Here is a 26,510-nt window from a genome sequence, read left to right on the forward strand (position 1 = left end):
CTCGTCATTATACATCGGTGACGCAATGCTAGCGAGTGTTGATCTCGGCAAGCTTTGGAAGAATTTTTTTAAAGTACACGTACTGCAGCCTGCCCAAAAGTTCTCGCATGTGCTGCACGTCCCTTGGCACTTCAAGCACAAGGCTTCCCACAGGTGAGTAGACAACAAAGTGGCACACATCCATTGCGAGAAGGAGCAGGCCCAGCTGCACTTGGGAATAGTATTTGTGCTGCTTCCTGAGCACGATGTTTCCTCCCTCGGCATGGAGAAATTGCACCTTTTTTTTCAGCACGAGGTTCACTATGCTGTCTTCCTTGCCCAGCACGGGGCACTTTACTTCAATTAGCACGCGCCTGTTACCCTGGCTGCTCACTCCATCTGGGCTGTAGCCAAGCCACGGAACTTCTGGCGCAACTACCAGCCCTAGCCTGCCGACCTTTGCCTGGTGTACTGTTTCATACTCCTCCAGTGCAACGGGTTCATTGTCTCTTCCATAAGTGGTTGCTTCGTTCCCTGTGAAGGTGCTGCGACAATACAGGCGATCGAGCTTTGCAGCCCACGTGCGTTTGTTCTTCTCTTCGAACGTGTGCAGCTCCCTGCAAATACTTCCAGTAATTCTTTTTTTTTCTCTCACTCTGCCAGAGAGTGCCATCCTGGTTAGCTGTGTCTAGACAGATTTGCTTGGCCCGTGCGTGACTTAGGCACACTTTCTCTTCATAGAATGCCCGCTCCTTGGCGTCCAGCATGGACAAAGAAAATCGTTTAACTTTGAGGCTCATTCCCTGCGTAACTGGCTCAAAAAACTGAAACTCTGTGTAATCCCTTAGAATCGGATTAACATGTTCTGCGGCAAACACTGTGTCCATCACACGTTCTGCGTTGATGTCATGTGGAGCAGCCTCCCTTGTCTTCCTCTGTCGTTGCTTATGCTTTGCAAGAGCAGAATTCGGCGCTGCCTCTATGAGCTCCTTTCGGATGTCTTCTTGAACGTTCTCCGGAAATGTGCTCTCTTCCCTGCGTTCGACGTGGCAGAATTGATGGACTGGACTAGGCTCGTACAAGGTGTTCACACTCACTCGGCCCCACTGCTGCTGAACATCTGTGCACGAAAGTGAGTCCAGGCGTTCGGTGCTGACTCTGAAAAAACATGAACCAAAGAACGCTGAGTGTAATAACTCTGAACATATGAATTGGTACAAGTTGACTTAATTTTGAGCCATAAACATTATGACGGCATGTAAATAAAACAATTTTGTGTACTGCTTGCTCTAAATATTATTTTACAATGCAGATGGGACGGGAGTCAGAAAAAAACAGCTCGCAGGCAGCTTGACCATCATACCTAGCCCATTTAATTTGGTTTGGCATAGCAGCATTGCTGCCAATCGAAACTAAACACATAATTCATAGTAATGAACTAAGAGACACTTTAGAAGGAAAACTTTTCAAAAATACGCTCTGTAAATTGCAAATACATATTGCAATACAAAAAAAAACCACTCACTTGCTCAAGTAGGTGAGGGCAGCAAAAAAATGCTTGCATCGTCCCGACAGGCCAGCCTTGCAAGAGCATTCTCCCTGAAAAACGACGCAAATAACAGTAATGATTTAGAGAAAATGGTAACTAATTTAGCAGACATGTCAGCATAAATTTAAAAACTGGTTTTCGAAAAAAATGGAGACGGCAGTTTCAATTCAGCAAACGGTGGCGGCTCGTGCAAACGAGCCTACGCGGAAAACTCGCTCGTTGACGTTTGCGTTACAAACACAGCAGGCTGCGAAGGCACATTTCGCTAGTGAACGTTCGTATGTCGCACGTAGCGTAAACCTATTTCTATTTTCTAAGCATTGGCTTCGGGAGTTCGCTCACAAGCACCTTCTGAAAGCACTGCTACTACGCGAAATTTGCCGAGAGGCAGCACGCTCAGCGACCGCCAGCACGTCCCCGCTACGTTCTCTGCGCGATTCGCGAAAATAACGAAAAACGAACAAGCACACAATGTAACGAACGTAGCGGCAATGTTTACATACCTTTACTGCTCCGGTCCCGTTGTGAACGTCTACCTTGACGCGGTGGGGTGGTTTCTTCAACCCACTTGACTGCAGGCAGAGTGCTTCGATGCCGATCACGTCTTGCGTTGCTTCTCTGACACCGCAACACACAATGTGACCAGCATTGTATATAGCCTCACCTTCGGAGAAGCATTTCTGCGTCGCTTTCGCGAGCGAAAAAATCGTTTTAAGCGAGACAACCGGGCTCAAATCGGCCTGTTGGGCTAAACGCGCATGCTTCCGACGGGGCTCCATCACCGTCTCGTCCGCCATTGCGGTATACCGCCGCGCCACCTATAGGGGCTGGAAAGAGCGGATATCCTGCTGCCACTATCATGTACCCCTGCAACCCGCTATACGAGGTTCCTTATTCTTATTATTCTTATACCATTTGTTGCTACTGTTTTCTTCCCCTGCAGTGTCGGCCGTACCTAGCACAGCTGGCTAATTCCAATGTGGCCCCCTGTTAACCCACGCAGTAACCAATGTCTTACACTCTACACTGTCCTTTCTAGTATTATTATTATTATCACTTTTTTTTTCCTCCCATACCATTTGTTGTTATTGTTTTCTCCCCCTGCAGCGCCGGTCGTACCAAGCGCACAGTCGTCGACTTTATCTGCCGCTCGTACAGCTGCTGCTGTTACGTCTCCCCCCCAGTTGTTTCGCGGTTCCTGCATATGATACTGATTACACTCGCAACTCCCGATGGGGCCCCCTGTTAACCCACGCAGTATCCAATGTCTGACACTTTACACTGTATTCTCTTTAGTATTATTCTCTGCAGAGTCCCCCCATGTTATTCTACTCCGGCGTCACCTGCTAATGTTGATGTATCCCTCTGTTATTGTTTTCTGTCTCCGATGTCTTCTGCCGATTCTGTTGTGCCCCCCAGTTTTTCTACCCCGTTCCCTATGCCACCAGCTAATTCTGGTGTGACCCCCTGTGTTCTTATTTTGTATTCGTTACCAACCGCCAACCTTGTTGTAACACCCTGTCATCCCCGCCTGCCCCACTGTACTGCGAAATTTACGTGTGCGACTCATGTTACCTGCCACTCACCTTCTCCCTACTCCATCCCCCCCCACTTTACCTACTCTTTCGTCTCTCCCACCCTCCTTGCTTCCGTTCGGCCGGTTGAGGTGTCGGCGTAACGCCAGACAGTTACCGGCCTCTGTCCCCCCTCCCCCCCCAACAACCACTTCATCATCATCACCATGTGAAGTATGGCGGCGTAGTGACAAAGTGCACGCTATACAGGCAACACCGAGAAGTGTGCAGCACGTGCGGGCAGATCGGGCATAGGAGAGATGTATGCCCGACACCCAACGTGAAGGTGTGCTTCGCTAGCGGGTGGAAAAATCCCGACGAGGAGCACGTAAACCATTGCAAACCAAGATGCAAACTATGCGGCGGCTCCCACGTCACAGGAGCGGGAAGCTGTAAAAACAAATTTAAGATGCCACCGCAAATAAAGAAGCGGATAGCGGCAAAACTGAAAAACGGAACTATAGAAGGCAAGATGGCGCCGGGCAAGATGGCGCCGAGCAAGATGGCGCCGGCTTCCCGCCCGGCGGCCAGGCCTTCTAGAAAAGACGACTTTCTCGCACAGAAAGTTCGAGAAGCTCATACGTCGCAGGCAAAGGCGAGGAGCAAGAGCAAAAGCAGGCCGGATGGGCTGACGTGGGCAGACGTCACATCCGGCAAGGAGCACAGAAAACGCTCGAAATCGAGCCGAAGGTCCGCATCGGGGCGCCGATCGGTTTCCAAGAATAGACGGGAACCGGTAAGCAAGTCTGACGTCACAGCCAGGCCGGCGCCGGCGAAACCCGAGCCACAGAGCGTTGCCAGGGCAACGGGCAGGGAGCCAGGCAGGAACGAAGAGAGAGGCGGCGGCGAGAGCAACCGCACGGAACAATGCAAAGCAGAAACTCGCGAAATGAAAGCGATGATAAAGAGTGGGCAGAAAGAAATCCAAAACCTGCAGACGGTGGTGACAGCCTTACAACTCACCATCAAGCAACAACGCGAGCACATGGCCAAACAGGACGCCATCATCAGAAACTTCCAAAATGGCGGCGTGCGAAAGGATCGGCGGATACAAGAAACCGAAGAGAAGATGGCGACGGAAAGCACCGTCGAGGAAACGGGAGCGGAGCCGCAAGCAACGAGCAGCTCCTGCCAAAGAACAACGCAAACAGCTAGAAACAGACCTCAATCCAGAGAGGCAGCCTTTGTGGCAGCCAGAGGGATCGAACTGCAATCCGAAGACGAAGACGGCAGCGAGAGTGAAGTCGAGGAGGGGGAGTACGATGACGACGCGCTATCAACGGCAACCGGGCCCGAGGGGAAGGAGAAAACGCAGAAACCCGTGGGCTATGCGGGCCTCAGTAACAGGCTTACGAGACTCGAGAATACGTACAAGAAATGGGACAGGAACCTAGAGGCAATGGAGCAGAGAATCGTCCAAAGATGCTCGCAACTCATACAACAGGAAATAGCTCAACAAATGGAGCAGCTCCAAAAGCAGATGATGCAGCAGTTCGCGAACCTGCTGCAACAACACCAATGTAATCACAAGCCCCAAGATGGACAGCAATAATACGATCAGAGTATGGCACTGGAACGCAAACGGTTTCAGATGCCGCAAAGCTGTCCTACAGCAGCACATAAGAGCGTTGGAGCCGGAGAAAAGGCCCGATGTGATCGCCATCCAAGAGACGCACTTGGAAGAGGCCCTAAGACTCATGGGATATAGAACGCATGATAGCCCACCATCAGCCCGAACATGCGGGAAAGGTGCGGCACAGGGGGTGTGCACGCTAATCAGGAAAGGGTTAGCGTTCACCAAACACCAACAGTTCCTTGGTAGCAGGGCCACCGCAATCGAAATGTGCGTAACGGAACTCGCTTTCATGGGACGCAGAAGATCGCAGGGAAGCAGAAAGGGGAAAGCGGCCACGTCGCTTCTCCTAGCTAACATTTACAGCAATCCGAGACACAGCGGGCCAAAGTTCAAAGCCCTCTTCAGTAAAATCAGAACCGCCAGACAAATGGCCGGGAAAGAAATGGCTAAAATGGGGGTTGCCATAGCACTAATTTGCGGGGACTTCAATGCTCAGCACGAAGAGCTGGGATATACAGTCACGACGGCGAAGGGCAGAGACCTACTCGAAGACGCCGCAGAAACCGGATTCACACTGCTAACGAACCCGGCACAACCGTCCAGAATCGGTACCTCCACGGACAGGGACACAAACCCCGACCTGGCTTTCGCGCTCCTACCCGAGGGCGGCACCGCGAGGTGGAGAAACACCGGGATCAACCTCGGAAGCGACCACCATATTCTGCAGATAGAAATCCCGTTAGCCCACACCAACGGCGACCCGGGCAAGAACAAGAAACATAAGATAGTAGACTGGGATGAGTTTAGAAAGCTCGACCCGGGCGTAATCACCAACGTCGAAGAATGGTCAGAGAAACTCAGGGAAGCCACGGACAAAGCAACGAGAGAAGCTGAGGCCACCGAGGACATCAGCACGATGGATTCGCGACTGGCCCATCTATTTGACGCCAGAAGATCGCTGCAGCGAAGATGGCGAAGACAACGACATAACAGAAAGTTGCGCAAGAAGATCACCGAGCTAGGCAAAGAAATCGAGCGACACAGCAGGCGGCTCTGCAACCAGCAGTGGTTTGCCCTGTGCAATCAGATCGACGGTCAACTCCACCGCATCGGTCCATGGAAGATTCTCAAACAGCTCATGGACGAAACCAAGAGCAGGGAGTTCCAGCATACCCGCATGGCACAGATTCTCCACACTACGGCTCGCCGCATGGGGGAAGAGGAAATGTACAAGCAGCTCAACGACCGGTACCTACCGGAGACGAGCAAAGAGCGGCATCGAGACTACGGCAGGCAACCTAACGCCCACCTAGATAAAGACATCGAAGAATGGGAAGTCCGGCTAGCGACGCAGAACCTCAACGTTCGCTCGGCCGCTGGTCCGGACAAGATCTCCAACAAGGCGCTCCGTAACCTGAGCGACTCATCGATTGCGGCACTAACGAAATACTTCAACGAGTGCTGGCGGACCGCACTCTACCGAAGGCTTGGAAGACGTCGAAGACGATCCTCCTACCCAAGCCCAACAAGCCACCGGGGATAGAGGGCCTGCGTCCCATCTCGCTCACGTCCTGCGTGAGTAAGGTGCTGGAGCAAGTCCTCAATACCCGGTGGAACGACTACATGGAACGGCACGGCGGTTTCCGGGCTCGTCTGGGCGCCCAGGACGCCATGCTGCTACTGCAACGAGAAGTCCTGGATCCCGCAGGAGGGCTACCCAGCAGGGACAACCGGGCCATCCTGGGCCTGGACCTCCAGGGGGCCTTTGACAACGTGAAGCATTCTGCAATCCTGGAGCAGATCTCCCGCCTAGGCCTGGGCGAGAGGTCGTACAACTACGTTCGAGCGTTCCTGACGGACCGTACGGCCCGGCTGGAGCTGGGAGGCAAGAAGTTGGAGGAGCGACGACTGGGCAGTGTCGGAACCCCGCAGGGCTCGGTCATCTCACCGTTTCTCTTCAACATCGTAACGATCGAGGTCGCCAAACGCCTCGAGGCACTGAGCCCGGGGGTCTGGCACTGCCTGTACGCCGACGACGTGACGATTTGGGTCACTGGCGGCAGCGACGGGGAGATCGAGGCCTACCTCCAAGAAGCGGTGGGTGCCGTAGAGACCGCGCTATCGAGCACGGGTCTGCGGTTCTCGCCGCAAAAATCACAACTCCTGATCCTGCCACCGCCGGGTCGCTTCAGGAAGGCGGCCAACCAAGCAGCAGCAGAGAACATCGTGGTCCGAACGAGAGATGGGGCGCCGATCCCGCACGTGCCCGGACTGAGAATCCTGGGGATGTACGTGGATGGAGTCCAAACGAACACCACGGCGATGAAGAACATCGTGACGAAGATCGGAATCGCCACTCGCCTGGTAAAGCGGGTGTCGACGAGGTATCAAGGCATGAACGAGAGAGGGCTCCTGCGTCTGTTGCAAGCCTTCGTAGTCAGCCAAGCAGCATACGCGGGAGCCTTCCACCGTTGGACCAAGACGGAGGAGGGAAAGATCGACGCCGCCATCAGAAAAGCATACAGAAGTGCGCTGGGCCTGTTACCAGGCACGAGAACGTCGGCTTTGCTGGCTCTGGGAGTGCACAACACACTCTCGGAGATAGGCGAAGCTCAACGAACAGCGCAACTAGCCCGCATAAACAGCACAAGGACGGGCAAAAGCATCGTGACTCGGACCGGGCTCAGCTTACCCGGAAACGGGGAGGCTGAGAACGGTGAGCTGGAGGACCAAGTACCCATAAGGGACGAGGCGGCGAGAGGCATCATCGTGTTCCCGCTGCCAAAGAATGTCGACCCAGAACGGGATCCGGAGCGGCGCAAGGCAAGGGCGGCGGCTCTAGCAAGACAGTTCCAGAGAGACGAGAATGCTGCGTTCGTGGACGTGGCCAAACACCCAACGAGGAAAGAAGTGTTCGCGGCGGCAGTCATCCGGGCGTCAACGGGTGAGCTGATCAACGCGGGCACAGTACGAGCCAAGACCCCGGGCCAAGCAGAAGAAGCGGCGATAGGTCTGGCGATGGGAGTTCCCGGCATCAAGACGATCCTGAGTGACTCCAAAACAGCGATCAAGAACTACGCCAGAAGCACGATCTGGAGGGAGGCTGAACGGATCGTGGGGCTCGCCAGAGCCTCGCAAACCTCGGACGGCTCCCCTACCGGACCGACCATCACCGTGAAATGGTTCCCCGCCCATGTGGGGGACCTGCCAAATGCGGTTGTGAGGACGTTGGGGTTAAGCAGACGGGTGTGTGACTCGCGGAGGAAGATCACAAGAAAGTTGACGCCATGGTCTTGAACAACACTGAATATATTGGAAACGGAACGCGCACACAAGCGAAATAAAAAAATACAAACAGGTCCAACCCACTAGAGTTCGGGAGAGAAGCGGGGAAAAAAAAACAATGCCACGCTCACGGCTCTGTCGCACAGTGATGGCGCTCAGTGGCCACGGCGTTGACGCCCTCACCGCAAGGTTTCGGAAGGCGGCGGACCAGTCGCGGTTCCGCTGAGTCACGCGCCGCTGGCTCCGCTCGCTAGGCCTTGCCTCGGAACTGCGGCTCCCAGGGTCGTCGCGGCGATCTGACAACTTCCCGAGCGGCGACGTCGGTCTTCCGCGTCACAGGCCCGTGGACATCACCCCGCTGGAGCGACCACGATAACGGAACCTTGAAAGCCACGAAAGCCTCGGCCCGCCTGCCTGTCGATTTGGTCCAGCTGCCCTCCGGAACCTCCGCCGCTCGCTCCGCTTCCCAGGCCAGCCCTCTATGATGATGATACTCCCCTCCTGGCACACACCCTCTAAGGAAAATTGGCCCGGTCACCATCTTCTTCTTCTCGAAGCACCTGCTCTGCGCCGTCGTCCGGGTGTTTCCCCACTCGTGGGACGCCAGTCATCACAGCGGTCAACCGCAACGAAGAAGCAGACGCAGCCGCCCGTGAACTCATCAGATGCCGGGATGGCAGCGTGGCTCCTCGTACGGAAGACAACGACGAAAACGCGCCCGAACCCCTGACCGACTATGGCGACGTTCTCAGAAGATTCAGGGAGGGCAGAAGAGTCTACCCAGCGCCGCATAGAGATCTCTCTCGTGCGGAATCGGTGTTACTCAGACACTTACAGGTGAAGTGCGTGTTAACCCCGGCGTTGGCGCGCCACATCTGCCCGGAGATGTTCGCAAGCCCTATGTGCAGTGTTTGTGAACAAGAACTCGCGACACTCGGACATATTGTGCGGTGTGATGGTGCAGTGCAACCGAGCAGTGACGCGTCCAGCGGAACTACCGATGAAGAACACGTCAGTGGTAGAGGCGCAACGAGCGAAGACGAAGATACCGACCTCGTCCCCGAGCAGACCCTACCCGGACAGATGGAGCGATGGATTCGCTCTATGGACTGCCAATGCCAAAAATGGGCGATCCAGCGGCTTGAGGAGGCGCTGGCCAGGCAGAAGAGAACGGGAACCAACGGCCCGTCAAACCGGGCCGAAGGGGCTCAAGTATCTGATGCTAGGCCAGACGTAACCCTCGAGATCTAGGCCCAGTGTTCTTAGGACTCTATTAGACTAGAGCACTAGAAGGGTAGTCCGAGCCCTGCGCGGCCGGAAACTACCCGCACGCAGGATCCTGTGAATAAAGTCTTTTCTCTCTCTAGAAGTAAAGAGGAGCGACAACGCGCAGCCAAAGCGCAATTTGTAGCTAAAGTTAACGCCAATATGGCCAAATCGGCACGCATGCCAAACTTTGCCAGGAAGGACGAGCACCGCGTGGTGTTTAGGCCTCGTGGCGGGCTAGTCGTAAGCACGACTGCGATGACTGTTTTGCGTGGAGCGATACTCGCAGCAGCCAACATTACTTATCAGGAAGCAGAGGAGGACTCAATTGCCCTTAACGCTGCTCAAAACATCATAGTGCTGAGTACGCCCAGCGAAAAGAGATCTTTCCAGTACGGATCGATCAGAAGACTAATGATCGGAGAATGCTCGTACGAGACTTTCGCGTACAAAGCTACCCCGGACAACACCTCCCGTGGCGTGATCAGCGGTGTTGAGCACGATGAAACTGATGAGGAGATCACCAAGTGCATCGTGAACAAGTACAATCCAACGGTCATGGCCGCGCACCGACTGGGCAACTCCACGTAGGTTGTAATATTATTTGAAGGGCAAAAGGTCCCGCACTACGTAAAGTACGGAGGCTTTATTGCAAAGTGTACGTTGTACTGCCAGCACCGCGAGGTGTGCAAAATCTGCGGCCAAGTGGGGCATAGGAAGGATGTATGCCCTACCCCAAATGTCAAAGTGTGCTTTGCGTGCGGACGGAGAAATCCAGGCGAAGATCACGCAGAATACTGCAAGCCTAAATGCAGGCTGTGTGCCGGCTCCCACGTTACCGGCGCGGGTAGCTGCAAGAACAAATTCAAAACGCCGATCCAAATCAAGAAGAGACAGTGGGCCAAGCAGAACGCTGAAGCCCCTGCAAAGATGGCGCCCGCGCCCTTGCAACCCGCCATGAAGACCAGACTTTCTCGAAGGGACGAATTCTCGGAACTGGAACCAGGCCGAAAGGGGAGCAACGTGGTGAACCGCAATTGGCGTAGGATGACGTCAGACGGCCCAACGTGGGCTGACATCACTACTGGAGAGTCGAAAACAACTCGACCTCAGCGCTCGGTTTCGCAGAAACGAGAGCGCGAAAGATCGCAAAACAAGATTGACGTCACACAGGAGGGAAAGAAGGAGATGCAGAGAAGGAGGTCCGTGTCCCGGGGAACGAAAACAACCCCTGATAACGCGGACGCGACGCCAGGCAGAGATAAGGAGTCTGGCAGAATTCCCAGCAACGGTTGCGAGAAGCAATACAAGAAAGAGGTGGGCGAGCTAAAGGCCACCGTGAGGGAACTGCAAAAGATGATGCAGGACCAGCAAACGAAGATGGCTGCAATGCAGCTAACGATAGCGCACCAACGCGGAACCATAGCGAAACTCAAGGAAGGCAGAGCAACGAGCGAAGCCAACAACACCATGATGTCGATAGACGCCGACGAAGATGACGAGGGCACCCAGGCAAAAGCCTCGGCAAGCTGCAGCATCAACACCACCGTACCCAAGACCTTTCAATTCACCGCTAAGGCGACGACTCCCAAGACTAGGGCGTCCATCATTGCGGCCGCAAGAAGAATAGAAGAGCAACCTACAGAGGAGCTCGACAGAGACAGCGAATGCGAAGACGATGAAGACGACGACATTTCCGTCAAATTTACTGCAACACACGGAGCGGACAAGGCTAAGAGGCAACCTCTTGGATATGCCGGGCTCAACAGACGCATCAACCAGCTCACCACAACGGTGAACCGCTGGGGCAGGAACTTCGAGGCTCTCGAACAAAGACTCCTGACTAAATGCACCCAAACCATCCAGCAACAGCTGGCCCAAACCATACAACTGCAAGTAAAGCAGGCGATCGAACAACTACTAAGCCCCGAGAAGTTGCAACCACTCATCGACCCGGCGGTGCAACGTTACTGCAACGCGCAGAAACTGTCGCCACAATAATGGATAGAAACAGCGACAGCACGATGAACATATGGCACTGGAATGCAAATGGGTTCCGATGCCGCAAAGCAATACTGCTACAGCACCTGAAATCACTTGACCCGTCGGAACAACCAGACGTCATAGCGATACAGGAAACACACATGGAAGACACGCCGACGCTGCCCGGATACCGTGCGCATGCCTGCCCGCCGAGCGCCCGCACATGCGGGAAGGGTGCGGCGCAGGGAGTGTGCACGTTTGTCCGCAAAGGCATCGCTCACGTAAAACACGACAAATTCTTAGGCAACAGAGACACCGCAATCGAGCTCTGCGTCACCGAGCTAGTCATCTCCACCAAGGGACGTAAGACTCGAGGCGGCAAGAAGAAGACGTCGACAACGATACACATTGCCAACGCCTACAGCAACACACAGCATGGAAAACAGAAATTCAGAACCCTGTTCCAAAAAGTCAAGAACGCCACGATGCAAACGCAAAAGGATCTGGCGAAAAGAGGAGACGCGGTAGCAATCATCTGCGGCGACTTCAACGCCCAACACACAGAACTCGGATACACCCACACCACATCCAAGGGGAGAGATCTAGAAGACGCAAGTGCGGCCGAGTTCACGCTACTGACGAACTCAGCTCATCCGTCGAGAATTGGAACGTCGACTGCCCGAGACACGAACCCGGATCTTGCCTTTGCGCTCCTGCCCGACGGCGGGGCCGTAAGGTGGAAGAACACGGGACACAACTTGGGCAGCGACCACTTTATCTTAGAAATCGAAGTGCCACTAAGTCATCCCAACGAAGGAGTGAATTACGGCAAAACAACGAAGCACAAGCTGGTCAATTGGCACAAATTCCGAGACGCGGAACTTGGAGAAATTGACAATATCGAAGACTGGACAGCGAGAGTGTTGACAGCCACAGAAGGCGCCACAGACGAAGTAGGAGCGCCAGAAGAATACGAAAAGATGGACTCACGCCTAGCCCACTTGTTAGAGGCTCGGCGCTCGCTCCAACAACGCTGGAGAAGGCAGCGGCACAATAGCAAGCTGCGCAAAAGAGTGGCAGAGCTCGGACGAGAAATTGAACGCTACAGTAGACAGCTATGCTCACAGCAATGGTTTGCGCTTTGCAGCCAGGCTGACGGGCGGCTGCACCGTGGCGGCACTTGGAAGCTCCTGAGGCAGCTCATGGACGAAACCAAGAGCTGTGAATACCAACGCACGCGCATGGCCCAAATCCTGCACACCACCGCAAGACAACTGGGGGAAGAAGAGATGCACAGGCGCCTGAACGAGCGCTATCTCCCCTCCACCCAGCATGAAGATCACCCGAGCTACGCGGGTCCGCCGAACCCTACCCTCGACCGAGACATCGAGGAGTGGGAGGTACGCCAGGCCACGCAAAATTTGAACTGTCGTTCGGCGGCCGGACCCGACAGAATCACCAACAAAGCTCTGCGCAACCTCAGCGACTCGGCCATCTCGTCGCTCACGCGCTTCTACAACAAGTGCTGGCACAGCGGGCAGCTGCCCAAAGCCTGGAAGACAGCAAAGACCATCCTGCTTCCAAAGCCAAATAAGCCACCGGGAATAGAGGGCCTGCGCCCCATCTCGCTCACGTCCTGCATGGGCAAGGTGCTAGAACATGTCCTCAACACCCGGTGGAACCGCTACCTGGAGTCCCAGAACATGTACCCGGACTCCATGCTGGGTTTCAGAGCAAAACTAGGAACCCAAGATGCCATGCTTTTGCTTCAACGGGAAATCCTGGACCCCCGGGCGGGATCCCGAAGAATGACAACAGAGCAATCCTGGGCTTAGATTTGCAGAGTGCGTTCGACAACGTCCGCCACTCGGCAATCCTGGCTCAGGTATCCCGCCTGGGGCTGGGAACAAGATCGTACGACTACATCAAGGCCTTCCTCTCCCGCCGCACAGCTCGGCTAGAGGTGGGAGGAACGAAGCTGGAGGAGCGAAAGCTGGGCAGCGTGGGGACTCCACAAGGCTCAGTAATCTCCCCGTTCCTGTTCAACCTCGTTATGATAGAGGTGGCCAGGAACCTGGAGACACTCGATCCCAAAATCCGACACTGCCTGTACGCCGACAATATCACCATTTGGGCAACGGGTGGCAGCGACGGCGACATAGAAGCAGGCCTGCAAGCTGCGGTGGATGCCGTGGAGTCCGCGCTCTCGGGCACGGGACTGCGATGCTCGCCGCAAAAATCACAATTGCTCATCCTACCACCGCCAGGACGGCACAGGAAGAGCGCAAGCCAAGAAGCGGCTCGTCACATCGTCGTCCGCACGGGCGACGGGGAACCGATCCCACACGTGCCGGGGCTCCGAGTCCTGGGTATGTTCGTGGACGGCACCCAAACCAATGGTACGGCGGTGAAGAACATCGTCACCAAAACGGGCATCGCGGCACGTCTCGTAAAGCGGATTTCGTCTCGCTCGCGAGGCATGAGAGAAGGAAGCCTCCTGCGTCTGCTGTAGGCTTTCGTCATTAGCCATGCGGCATACGCGGGGGCTTTCCATCGGTGGACCAACGCGGAAAGACAGAAAATCGACGCGGCAATCCGCAAAGCCTACGTGGGGGCCCTCGGGCTCCTACAAGGAACCAAGACGTCGGCCTTGCTGTCTCTGGGAGTACATAACACGCTCTTGGAGATCAGCGAGGCCCAACGCGCATCGCAGCTGAGCCGCCTGGGCAGCACGGCAGCGGGCAGAAGACTGCTAGATAGAGCCGGGCTACTACCTCCCAGCGAATCGACGGACGACCAGGACGGTCTCGTGCCCCTGGGCGACGAGGTGGTCCGAAGAACAGTCGTCTACCCGCTACCAAAGAACACCGATCCAGAACGGGACGGCGACAGACGGGCGGCGCGCGCGCTAGCGCTCGCTCGTCAACATCGAGAGGACGAAGGTGCAGTCTTCGTGGATGCCGCGAGGTATCCGGGGAGGAGCGGCGCCTTCGTGACGGTGGCAGTTCGAGCAACCACCGGGGAACTCCTAACGGCGAGCACCGTGCGTGCCCGAACGGCCGGCCAGGCGGAGGAGATGGCGATCGCCTCGGCCATGAGCCTACCGGGCACGCGCACGGTGCTAAGCGACTCCAAGTCGGCGATTAGAAACTTCGCCCGAGGAATAGTCTGGCGGGGCACCGAGCGGCTAGTAAGATCCTCCGAGGTCTCGCGGGCTGCTCGGGAGACCGTACCCAGACTCATCGCTCTCAAGTGGTTCCCGGCCCACGCGGGCAGGGAGCTAACACCGAACATCGTGAACCGCAACGAGGAGGCGGACGCTGCGGCCCGTGGTCTCACCAAGTGCCGGGTCGCGGCTGATCGCCACCTCGGGGCATGCGGGGAAGATCAAGACTTCGCGGAGCCCCTCACCGACTACGGCGAGATCCTGGCCTGGCACCGCGAAGCCAGAAGAACCTTCCCGCCTCCGCACCAAGAACTGTCTCGAGCGGAGGCGGTGAGGCTTCGACAACTGCAGGTGGAGTGTGTGCTGACGCCGACCCTGTCCCGGCACATGTGCCCGGACCTTTACGAGGACAGTACGTGTAGTGTGTGCAAGCGAGAACCGGCCACCCTCCAGTACATCATGTGGGGGGGTGCGAAAGTGTGGTGCGCGCTGGGGATGTGCAGTGCTCGAGAGACACGTATCCCGAGGAAGTGCGCGTGTGTGTGTGTTCTAGTGAACTCAAGCATCAACGGATGGCCGTCCAGCGGCTCGAAGAAGCCCTGGCGAAGCAGCGGAGAAAGGGACCCGACGCCCCGACCGCCAACGGCAGAGATGCCAGAGGCAGTGATGGGAGCGGAGGGATCCGAGTATCAGCAGCCTAGCCAGGGCACGAATCTTCGAGATCTAGGCCTAAGACTAATGGACCATTACCATAGTCTATAGATAGGGAGTATACGCGCCCTGCGTGGCCGGGGACTTCCCGCACGCCGAATGTTTTCTATAAAGTCTTTTCTCTCTCTCTCTCAAATATTGCTGTTTCCAATACCTCCCATTTGTGTTCACGGGTGTGCAGTGTAATATGTTCTCAATTACGCAAGTGCGACCCCATTTTTAATGCGAACGCGCCTGGGCTTGTACCGCCTTTTCTTACGCCTCTCCCCCCCACCACCCACCTTTTCCCCGATCACTCCGTTTGGATATTGAGGATATTGAGCTGCTTTCGAGATGCCCTCTTATCGGCAGGAGCAAACTTGCCCACTTTGGAGGCCTGTATCGTTTCGTGGTGCCATGCGTACAATATTTCGGTCGATAAAAAATACATCAGAGGTCCCTGCTTTGCCCCGATGCAGGAAAAGGGAGTTCAAGCGTAACCTCTATTCTTTCCCGTTTCTGTTATCGAGTGCGTTCGTAATGTGTTGCACTTTGAGCGCAAGGAGCAATGCAAGTTTTCGCAATCTTTTTTCTTTGCCTGTGACAATTTGGTGTGTTGTGAAACTAGTTTTAACCTCACCAAAAATAATGCAAAAATGTGAAATAATAGATTACAATTTGAGAGCATACGTCACAATATTGTCACAGATCAAAGCTTAGCATGTATAAAATAAAAATAGGCACGATGCTAGAAAGCGTGTTATGCATGCAGAAAATGATGTATTTACTAAACAATTATTATAATGGGCTGCCCTTTACTTTGTTTCGCCGGTTTTTGCTGCACATAAGTCTACCACAAATGCTTTTTTTTGTTTTTACGTTTCCAGCTTAATACGAAAACACAAGGAAAAAACTTGATCGCTCACAGTTCACGTCGGATTTGTCATCCATGGAAGGCGAATTGAATCAACGTCAGAAGGTGCGGAGGACAAACCGCTTTGAGTCTGATTCTGAATCGGACTCGCCACCGCAGAAGAGAGGACAGAAGCAACCATCATCTGCCCGGCAGCTGTACCCAGAGAGGCCGGTCTGCTTTCTCTCGTCCCTTACTTCAGGTCTGTTTCAACCTTTTCCATTCATTGTAATATGAAAGATTTGGATCGACATGTAATGGCGCAAATAAAACAATGCTCTTCGTACAGCAGTAAGATTCAAATATATAAGTTACACATATTTTCTATTTCTACAGTGGATAACTCTCCACTCCGAGGCAGGGAACTCCTAAACCTACAGATGACAGTCGTTCAAGTGCACCTCGTGTTGCAGGTATGAAGCAATTATATCAGCAACTGAGGGCTTGAGGGTTATAATAGTTTGGTCTTTCTTGCAGGACATACTGCCTCTACAGCTAGAGCTCCTGCCACCCCAGAAAGGGGTATCTACATTTCCTGTTGCTCTTGGATTTTTTTTCGTTGAAAAGTTGTTTTGGTCTTTCTTGCAGGACATACTGCCTCTACAGCTAGAGCTCCTGCCACCCCAGAAAGGGGTATCTACATTTCCTGTTGCTCTTGGATTTTTTTTCATTGAAAAGTTGTTTTAATGGGGCCTTCTAATGCCTTCTAAACCATCATTTTTTTCTGTAAGTGATTTCGTAATTGACTGCCTTTATTACATTTGCTAGAATTTCAGAAGCAAGTGCTGAGACAGCTTCAGGTGATTCGACTGATGCTGGAGCAACACGGAGATGCATTTCAATGACAACTTGACCCAATTTCAATCTCCCGACACCGATGGACAGCCCTTGCTTGTACACAAACCGTTTGAAGAGATCAGCAAACTACGGGACTTCAATGACACTGTCAACGAAATTAAAGAGCAGCTGGTGAACATACTTTTTAGTCCCTCTTAAAAGTGGTTTTATGATGACAACTGTTTCAATGCATGACTAACAGCGTATATAAAAATCAGTGGTTACCTCCTCCTCCGGTCAGCTTAAATTAAAGCAAATGAAGGGTGTCTTTTCCCTTATCGCCACAGATTGTTTAAAAATAAAGCTTACGTCTACATACTTTAAATTTTTTAATTAGCTTCTACTTCATCGTGGCCACGACGAAGGCAATTGAAAATTAGGGGTGAAGTAGCAAAATATTTTAATGGGAATTTTAATGATCTGGTTTACAAGACATATTGCAACTACAAAATAAAGTCCTATCTTTCTTTGTGCCAAACACACGGTGAAATAGACTAAAAAAATTGTTGCCTACACGAGTAATTGTTTCCCATCCGCACCTCTCCTGAAAGTGAAGCTGATCGGAAACAGGGTGATATGAGGACACTTGCCATGTCTCCGACTTTACCACCGATGCAGACGCAGTAAGCCGTTTCGAAGTGGAAGAAATGGGAACACTGCAATTGAGCCGGCGATGCGGGCGCAGCTAGAAAACAATGACGACGTATCCCCTCCTTTCCTAAGCCAGCACCACTGTCATTTCGATACGGTGTCGCTGTTAGCGGTTTGAAGCCTTGAGATGAGGATAGATTTTGAGTGAAATTCTCCTGGACCGCGCAGGAACTGGTTGCAGAGGAAGAAAAGGAAGCGGCGAGCACCAGCAAGTCGTGCCCACCCCCCCCCCACTCCACAGCCAGCCAAGGGGCGCCCGCTTTGGAGAGGAGGATTGAGACGTGTTGACATGTGCGCGCCAAACACGCCGCCGCCACGCCAGACGGTCAGGAAGGAGAGAGCCCCACGACTAAAGACACGCTCCCGAGAAATCCAGAACTGCACAAGGGGGAGCGGAGGACTGCCGCAAAGCAAGAAGGCAGGGCAGCCTCTCCATCTACTTGCCTAGAGGACAAGGAGCGGAGCGACACTGGAAGCAAGACCGGGTCAACGAACCTCGGGGGAAGCTCAGCAGGCGGAAGGAGTTGAAAGCCCAGTCGGTAAGCGCCTCTCTCACCATGACAACACACCAGAACGCAGTAACGCTAGCCACATTAAATGTGGTGAGCCTAACCTCACAGAAAAGGAAACATTGGCTGGCGGACCTTCTAAACGAAAAAAATATAGACGTGGCTTTTCTACAAGAAACCAAAATTGCCTCACAAAAGGACGCCCAAAATTTTTTTGATTTTTTTGGCCACCAATTTTGGTGTTTTTACACCCTCACACCTACGCGAGCGGGCGGAACCACAATTCTAATCCAGAAGCATGATTTCTTAACCGTAATTGACTGCGAGTTGGCAAAGGACGGGCGTTTTTGTATCGTTGACGTCCTGGTGGGAGGGGAGCTTACACGCTTTGTGTGCGTTTATGCGCCGAATGACCAGGCGGCGCGTGCCGACTTCTTTTCTTCCAATCGAAGCATTCTCGTGGTTCCGGGTCATCTCATCCTAGCAGGCGATTTCAACTGTGTTGTCAATGCCAGCGACAGCGTGGGTATTCGGGATGTAGTGGACACATCGGCCCATATTTTGAAAGCTATCCTCCGTGAAGGTAACCTGACTGATGTGGCGCTGCAGCACGGGTGGTCGACCAATCACTTCACCAGGTGGCGCGGCACGTCACAAGCTCGCTTAGATCCGGTTTACGTGACGGGTGACGTGCTATCACTAGTGACCGATTACATTGTCACCCCTGTCGCTTTCTCGGACCACGGCCTCGTAGCATGCTCCCTCAAAATCAAGCCTGAAATCAAAAGAAAGGTCGGCAGTCGTTGGCTGATGAACGCTATGGTCTTTGACAACGCTGCCTTCGTCGACCGCATAAGAGGGGAGATCGAAGCACTTAATGCTTCAACCGTCGACACAGTTGCGTGGGAACGTTTTAAAAAGCGCGTCAAAGGAGCAGCTATAGGCTCCGTGCAGTCAAGTTTTCGCCGGAGGTCGCGACACCTGACGGCGCGTCGCGCCAACGCTGGGTCGGCCACGAAGCCAGTCGTGGCCAGTCGTCCATGCGGGCAGTGTTTTTCTATTGTTTCAGAGCAGTTTTTGTCAGCGTTTGGGATCGGTTTGGCCCATTCCCGGCAGCAGCATGCTTCAGGGCAAGGAAAACGGCAACTCGCCAGTGCGACAGCCCGAAAAACGTAGCAATAGCCGCCGATACGGCTGCGTGAAGGACTGCCACAGCCAAGAAGGAGAGCATGGCGTCAGCCTGTACAGGTTTCCCGGCCGAAAGTGGGAGCACGACCGCCGGACCAAATGGATTGCGGCAGTACGAAGAGTGAAGTAAGGAGAACGCTTGTTGGTTATTGTCTCGACCAGTTCCTAAGTGAATAGCATCCTCCGTCACGCGATTGCGTGGCGGGGGGCAAATGCATATTGTGATAGGTGTTTATCGTGCCCGAAAATCGTGAGCCACTCGTACTTGCCCAAATCGCATGACACTTGCGACGAAGCGACGCGAGTTCTGTCGCAGCGATTTAAATTCGACCAGACCAAACCACAAAAACGATCGCCGTGCCACGAAGCGACAGAATTCCCGGCGCTTTCGCCCGCAAGTGGGAATGGGCCCTCAGTGGTGCGAATAATGCTCGCATTAGTTAACAGCTACCGGGTTTTCTTTACAGCGATCGTGACGGTTCGGAATGGACCCCCAACGAGGCTTCAAGAATATGCTCGAAGCACTTCGTTGGCAGCGAGAAAAGTTCAATCTCCTCCCATCCCGGGTACTTCCCCACGATATTTCCACCAGCGTACAAAGCGCGCCCAGTCCACTCGAAAGCAAGCGTGTCAAGGTATAAAAGGTAAGCATCGCAAACAAACATGTGGCGCTCGCCTTTACGGACCCTCGTCCTGCATAACAAGAGCGAACTCGCTGTGACGATGCTATTTGGTTCCCAAGGTGGCACAAAAGGAACTCAGCCGCTCGCGACCTCCGAGAAAGCGAAGCGGATGCAGACAGCGATGCAGCTGTGGATTCGGAATGCCTTGAGGAATGCAGCGATTCGGACTCTGTTCCAGACATGCACAACTTGGAGCTTCTGTGCGCCGTGGCAGAAGCGTCGCGCCAAAAGCATGACCAGGTAACGTGTTCATGAGAAGTAATAGCGTAAACATGCAGTAGCCGACACAGCATGGAAAAAAAGGAGTGTACAGATAAAATTAGTGGCTATACGAAGCTTTGTCACATAAAGTGAGTGCTGGCAGACAAAAAGCTGAACCCTCCGCTGCTTTTTTCAGGGTGCCTCAATTGTGAAAAATTTAAGGCTGCATGGCTGGCCAGGGTGCATCCAGCACTCACTGCTGTTTTTTTCCTCACCAGTAACCACCTGTCGTAATCTTTTTCTTTTCAAGGGCTGCCAAACCGAAGAAAACCTGTTACTTGAGAAGACCTTTTCGGTATTTTTGTCCACAACCGATGGGAGTGATGCTTGTTCGCAGGTTTCTCACAAAGCTGTTTGTGAAGTAGAAGTGCAGTGTAGCCCGTGTGTGGTGTCCCGGCACAGTGGGTCCGATTACCGGACCAGCTGCTTCACAGGCTACGACAGCGTGAAGTCTTGTGCTTCGGCAGTGAAGGATCTCTGTGGAGTTTCAATGGATGTGTTTGCGCTTCTGCTGTGCCTTCTGACTGCTCGTGCCGAACGGTCGTGTGACCCTCCCCTCTGTGACAAGCTGCTTTTGTTTCTTATGAAGCTCAAACTGGGCATCAGCTATTCATCGCTTGCAGTGCTATTTTCAGTGAGCAGGACGACTGCTTCACGCCACTTCAACAGCATCCTGCGGTCACTCAGCACTGCAACACAGAAGTGGATCTACCCCCTTGTACCGCTCCCCACCTTTAGGCCGCCTAAAAAGTGACATCCTACGGCGTGTGCGGAAGCTCCCCGTCCCAACAAGTTCAAAAGATTTCTTCTTCCATCTGCACACAAGGATACTCCCAACTAAGGCAGGAAGAGCGGGGCTTCTTCCTCCCTGAAGGGGCCAACTGTCCACTGTGCGGAAAGCGGGAGACGGGCGAGCATGTATTCTTGGAGTGCAACAAGGCATCGCATTTCCGAGACGAGCTGCAATGCTCCTTTGGCACACAATGGCAGCAAGGTTCTTGAATGCAGACACGGAATTCCCACACCTCCGAGATTGTATCCACATCATGGGACTCCACTCACTTTGGAGGGCAAGGGTGGATGCTGTTGAATGCGCTGAACACCCTCGGCCGGCGTGGAGGCTTTTCGTTCAGAAGGCGCAGTGGGCAGCGGCCGCCCATGACAGGCCTGACTCAGACTCTGAGCTGTGTGATGCACTGGCGCAGGGTTCGCGCGTCCTTTCAGAATTTAAAGTAAAGGAGCAGAGGAGATGGGACTCAATTTGATGGCTAGAACGGGGAACACTCCTGCTCACCTCTGCCCACTAACTATTCTTGCACAGAACCCCCTTCCCATCCCTCCGCTCCCATCCCATTCCCTTCAAGCGGTGCACAAAAGGCACCATCATCCATTCGACAACGTTTGTGCCAGCGTAACTACCGCCCGAACTCTCCGGCTGTGCTAGCATTACGATGCCACTAGCTCAAACTTGCCGGCAGACCATGCTGACGACATGCTAGCGTAAAGGCTTTTTCTGCATGCGTAAAACTGCTGTTTGGTACGATGTATACCCTGCAATCATCTGATGTGATCCTGTATATACCTCTGTAAATAAAGTTCTTGTTATTTTTTTTTTAAATCGGCCATACCATGCTGAATACGCCGGTTCTTGTCCGATCACCGAAGCTAAGCAACATTGGGCTCGGTCAGCACTTTGGAGGGAGACCACCTGGGAACACCAAGTGCCGATGGCATCCTCTTTTGCTTTTTTAAACTTTCCGTGTTAATTTCCGTTCAAACAGTTGTTTTTATTTTTTTTTCCCCACGAAGTTTCGTCTGCCCACTGGCGGTGGCCGAGGGACCACAAAATAATGCTTCGCCGCAGACGGCGGGTGAGTTAGCCGATTTTCCACCCTTCGTTGGCAGCGGCGGATTACCCGTGACTGACTCGTCTTTCTATCTGCCCCTCGAGGGTCGTGAAAGCAGGCATTTCGCACTTCCAGAGCTCCTGCGGCTAATCTGGGACAAACGGAAGCATTCTCGAACGTCTAGCCAGCGTGACCACGACTCAAGGCCACATACGTTTCCAAAAGTGTTCCCCAAGTGCACGCAGCAATGTTCGGCGACTTGAGGGCTTCGTGCGACGTCGCGGGATCCCTAGGATATGGAGTGATGTGTTGTGGCGGTCGTGTGTCCTGCCGAATAACAGATGAAATGGTAGAGATGCTGGTTGTTGGTGTGATGTATAAAAAGGCACGCAAGGCTTTGATTTCAACAACAGCATATGGCCAAACCGAGAGCTGTTCCCAGCCTATCTTCGCAGGAAGCCATGTGGGCAATGCCACTTGTACTATCATGTGCAGACCTACACTGCAAGTCATCTGTAAAGGAACGTTTGACATCCACCTAAATGCAGCCATACGGCTACAAAGGAAAGCTCAGTTGGCAGAGCGACTGCTCCGGTTAAGCAGTGGTCCCGGGTTCGAATCCTGGACCAGGACGAATTTTTCTTCAACTGCGAAGTTCCAGAGGAAGCTGTATAGCTTTCCTTTGTAGCCGTATGGCTGCATTTAGGTGGATGTCAAATGTTCCTTTACAGAAACTTACTCCACGTAGGGGATTTCCCCTAAATCTGGTCGATTAGCACCTGTCCTTCACTTCGCGTTGTTGATAAATTCGCTTTCGCGCTACTAACGACTAGCCTCCTGGTTAGTTCAGTTGGTAGAGCGACTGCTCCGGTTAAGCAGTGGTCCCGGGTTCGAATCCTGGACCAGGACGAATTTTTCTTCAACTGCGAAGTTCTAGAGGAAGCTGTATAGCTTTCCTTTGTAGCCGTATGGCTGCATTTCGGTGGATGTCAAACGTTCCTTTACAGAAACTTACTCCACCTTGGGGATTTCCCCTGAATCTGGTCGATTAACTGCAAGCAACATACCTGACAATGCTAGGCGATGCAATACTTTCGGAGCTTCCAAAAGAAATGGCCGTGGACTTCCACAAAGGACTAAGGCAGTTTGACAGATTAATAAAAGGAAATGCGTTTGACGATTTGCTGAATGACTGATGAATTAAATGACTTACAAGCCATGCTTCCGAGGCCTTCCAGTGTTACATCACGACCGACTCAGGGATTTTTTTTTCCAGGTCGTGAACAGATATCCCACCCCAGGATCGTAGCTGCTTTCGAGTGTACAAGCAGCCAGACAGTATCTATGATAGTAGAACCTCAGCATTCGCTTGTGATTACGATACTAGTTGTTTCTCTAAACTGGTTATGAGTGGTTCACCATTCTTCGCGGCGGTATGCATCTCAACTGTACACACCTCCCTAAACATTTTGAAAAAAAAAAAAAAACACTTTAACAGCCTTTGCAGCTCAACAGAGCCACTAATCAACTGGTGAAGACATCAACAAACAATTCCAAGAATGGATAGTTTTGCACATCAGTTCCTAAGACCGTTCACTCCCAACAGACCCCAAAGCAGAAACCATGGGAAAAAGAAAGTGCACTGACCTCACATGCGGCATCAACAGAATCACAACGTCACAGGCTGTCACCATCTGCTACAGCCACGATCACGTCACACTTTCTGCTGACACCACGTCAACAGCTTCCTTGGGTTCTGCGATGTGGCTACGCTGACTTGTGTGATGTGGCTGTGTCTTTCCCAGAAGGTGGAACTTCTACAGATGAAATGCTGACTGAAGCACAGGCAGACGTAGCAGGCTGCTCTTGAAGCGGATCTTCTGCAGACGAATCAACCGTCCACAATGCAGGACACGACACATCTTCTGATTTGGAACACAGAAGTTCAAGAGGAATGGAATGCTACCCGGCAGGAATGCTCGCTTCAGTTTGCTTGAACATTGCACGAGCTCAGCAGATGTCTTATCGGTCCAAGTGCTCGGCTGACTGCTGTTTACACAGATATGGTGCCAAACATACTTTAGTGTCTTCCTCACTCCTACAATATGAAACCGACCCTCTGTCCTATGTAACCATTACTAGCAGGACTAAACTAAAAACAGCACAAATGCCACTACACTGATGGAAGTCGGAGTTTTGAGGGCACAAAGACACTTCTGTTGTCACACATAACCTGTTCATGAAACTCCCAAAGAAAAATTGGAGCTCCTTCATAACTAATCCTGATGTCACTGTCACCACGATGTCCACATCCAGCCAACTGGAAATGCAGTACTGATTATCAAGAACTTGTACCTTCAAGTGTCCTGGCAAATTCACGACGCAGTGTTTCCACGGGCACAACGGGGTGTTCCAGCTCCATGACTACTGCTCGGCCTTCCCTTACAAAGTTTTCGATGAAATCGAGGCCTTCTGGCTTGGCTATCGCTGAGACACAGTTCAACGCCGTGGCTAGCATGACGGAAGCCTGCCAGCTCTGGCCCAGAGCTTCACCATGTGCTCACAAATCCCAGCTGGCGTTTTTGTCGTAGGGCTGGGTGTGGGGTAGAATTGCGGGGCACTGGGCACTGCTCTTGACGACAATGCGGCAACACAGGCACCACGAGCGCATAGTGCGACCCCCAAGACGCACTACGGTGGAAAACACCTGCCCCCGTAAACGCTGCCGTCTGCGGTATTCATTGAAGGCCAAGAGGCTCCAGGTCACCCATGTCTGTAGCGCAGAGCCTGCTGGGACGACCCTGGCATGAGCAAGGTGCAGCAGTTTGTGGTCCACGTACGATCTGTGAAATCATTTGAGTGAGCTGCGAGATTGTTCCGACCACGTCTTTGAGTGCAACTGCTGATGCTTCTTGGTGTTCGCGCTCCGAACGAAGCTGAACGCACAACAGTTTTTTAATAGTCCTTTCACAAGCACAGCGTTGCTGGAGGTTCGCGTCGTGGAGTGCATGGGCGAAACGGTCGCAGAGCATAACGGCGAGCGAAGGCGCTGCTTTGGCAAGGCCGTCAGCCCTTCTTGCGGCACAGGAGGTAGCGTAATGAAGTTTCATTCACTCACCAGCATCATCAAAGCTGTTACAAAAGCGGCGACGGATTCGCCTGGGAGTTGAAAACGACGTTGAAAACGGCAGGGCTGTGAGCGATATGTTCGCAGAGCAGGGAGATGCAGTCTCTCAAAAGCATCGCTGGTAGTTGTCGGTGCGGCAGGGGCATTTGCGGTCTCGTATGCACACGTGGGTGTCAGTCTCCCTGTCGTTGTTCGCTTCCAAGTAGGAGTCCTGCCGTTTTGATGCCTAATGCCCAGCCGGTGATAGAAATCTAGAAATATCTTCAAGCGCGCTGTGATCGAGACGGCATGGCGCTTGCAGGCGAGGGCGGTTACACAACGTGGAAAACTCGCTGTCAACGTGGAAACGCGTAGAGAAACGAGGCAAATTTAACTGCAATGTACGAGTTCCCCCACACCGCTTTGTTTTGAGCACCGCATGTGCACCACAAAATCATCACAAAACCACGAGGATAACAAAAACGAAGCCAACAAGTCAGTCACATAACTAGCCCTATCTGTAGCCGTAGCCATTGCCGCACTGGCGGTAAAGTCAAATTGCAATTTCACGTAGCCTGCGTGGGATGCTAGGCGCAGGCCCCCTTGTTTTACACCATAATCACTGTGCGCATAATCGAAATGGCAAAATTTTGCAGCGAAATTGCTAACAGCATCTCGGCTGGAATATTTCGTGTACGCGCAGTCGGCCATGCAAGCGAGAAAACATTGCGCGTCGATCACGCTACGCTGGCCGAAATACGGCCGCTTGCTGAGGAGTATTCCTCGTCAAACTCATTCCGCTGCTACGCCCCGCGCCTTTGAAAATCGCTCGGCGTCGGATGGTGAGGGCATCATGAGGGCTAAGGCAAGCTTTGCGCCGCCTGGGGTGTGAAGTCCGTCGGTTACATGTGAAGTGCGCTCCTCTCACCAGCAACATAGGGCACCGCCCCGAATTTTCTGGCTATCTCCCTCTTCCCCTCTCCCCCGCTGTTTACACAGACATGTGCAGCGCCACCATATTCAACATAACCACGGAAAGCGGCATAGTGCGAGCCGTGGTTACGTCACAAGCTGCGTCCTTATTTGACCTTTTTGCGAAGAACTTAGCAAGTGTTCGCACTTTCAAGACGACCACACACGAACTGCACTTTCCTTGCCTACCCCCGCTGGCCACCGACATCAAAGCTTCGCACCACCACCACCACCCTTTCCAAAGGCGCTGTATTCCAGATGTGCAAAGTGGGGGAGAAGACAACCACTTTCTAATCATCTGCACCGATGCCGACACTGCTGGCTTTTCCCTTGCGAGGTGACATTTTTGCCACTGACGACGTCATAACGTGGCAGCTAGGATGTAAAAATTGAAGTGCGCACCGCCTAATGCAAATACGGGGCAGCCTAGCGAAACAGCCCCGCCAATGCATCTACGAGTGGGCACTGTGACCGC

At 53.1% G+C, this 26,510-nt stretch overlaps 1 long non-coding RNA gene and 1 pseudogene across 1 annotated transcript; one reads left to right on the top strand and one right to left on the bottom strand.

Moving 5' to 3' along the window:
* Positions 1 to 666: 666 nt before the first annotated feature.
* LOC144168890 (uncharacterized) lies at positions 667 to 25,974 on the bottom strand. The gene is made up of 3 exons (XR_013322279.1): positions 23,605 to 25,974; positions 1,505 to 1,578; positions 667 to 1,137 (listed from the first exon to the last, which is right to left on the bottom strand). It is a non-coding gene; the product is annotated as an uncharacterized LOC144168890 (long non-coding RNA).
* LOC144171207 (5S ribosomal RNA) lies at positions 21,725 to 21,843 on the top strand (annotated as a pseudogene).
* Positions 25,975 to 26,510: the final 536 nt, after the last annotated feature.

The sequence above is a fragment of the Haemaphysalis longicornis genome, unplaced genomic scaffold, assembly GCF_048455015.1.
Source record: "Haemaphysalis longicornis isolate Haplotype H1 unplaced genomic scaffold, Haemaphysalis longicornis Haplotype H1 scaffold_2, whole genome shotgun sequence".
NCBI classification, from domain to species: domain Eukaryota; kingdom Metazoa; phylum Arthropoda; class Arachnida; order Ixodida; family Ixodidae; genus Haemaphysalis; species Haemaphysalis longicornis.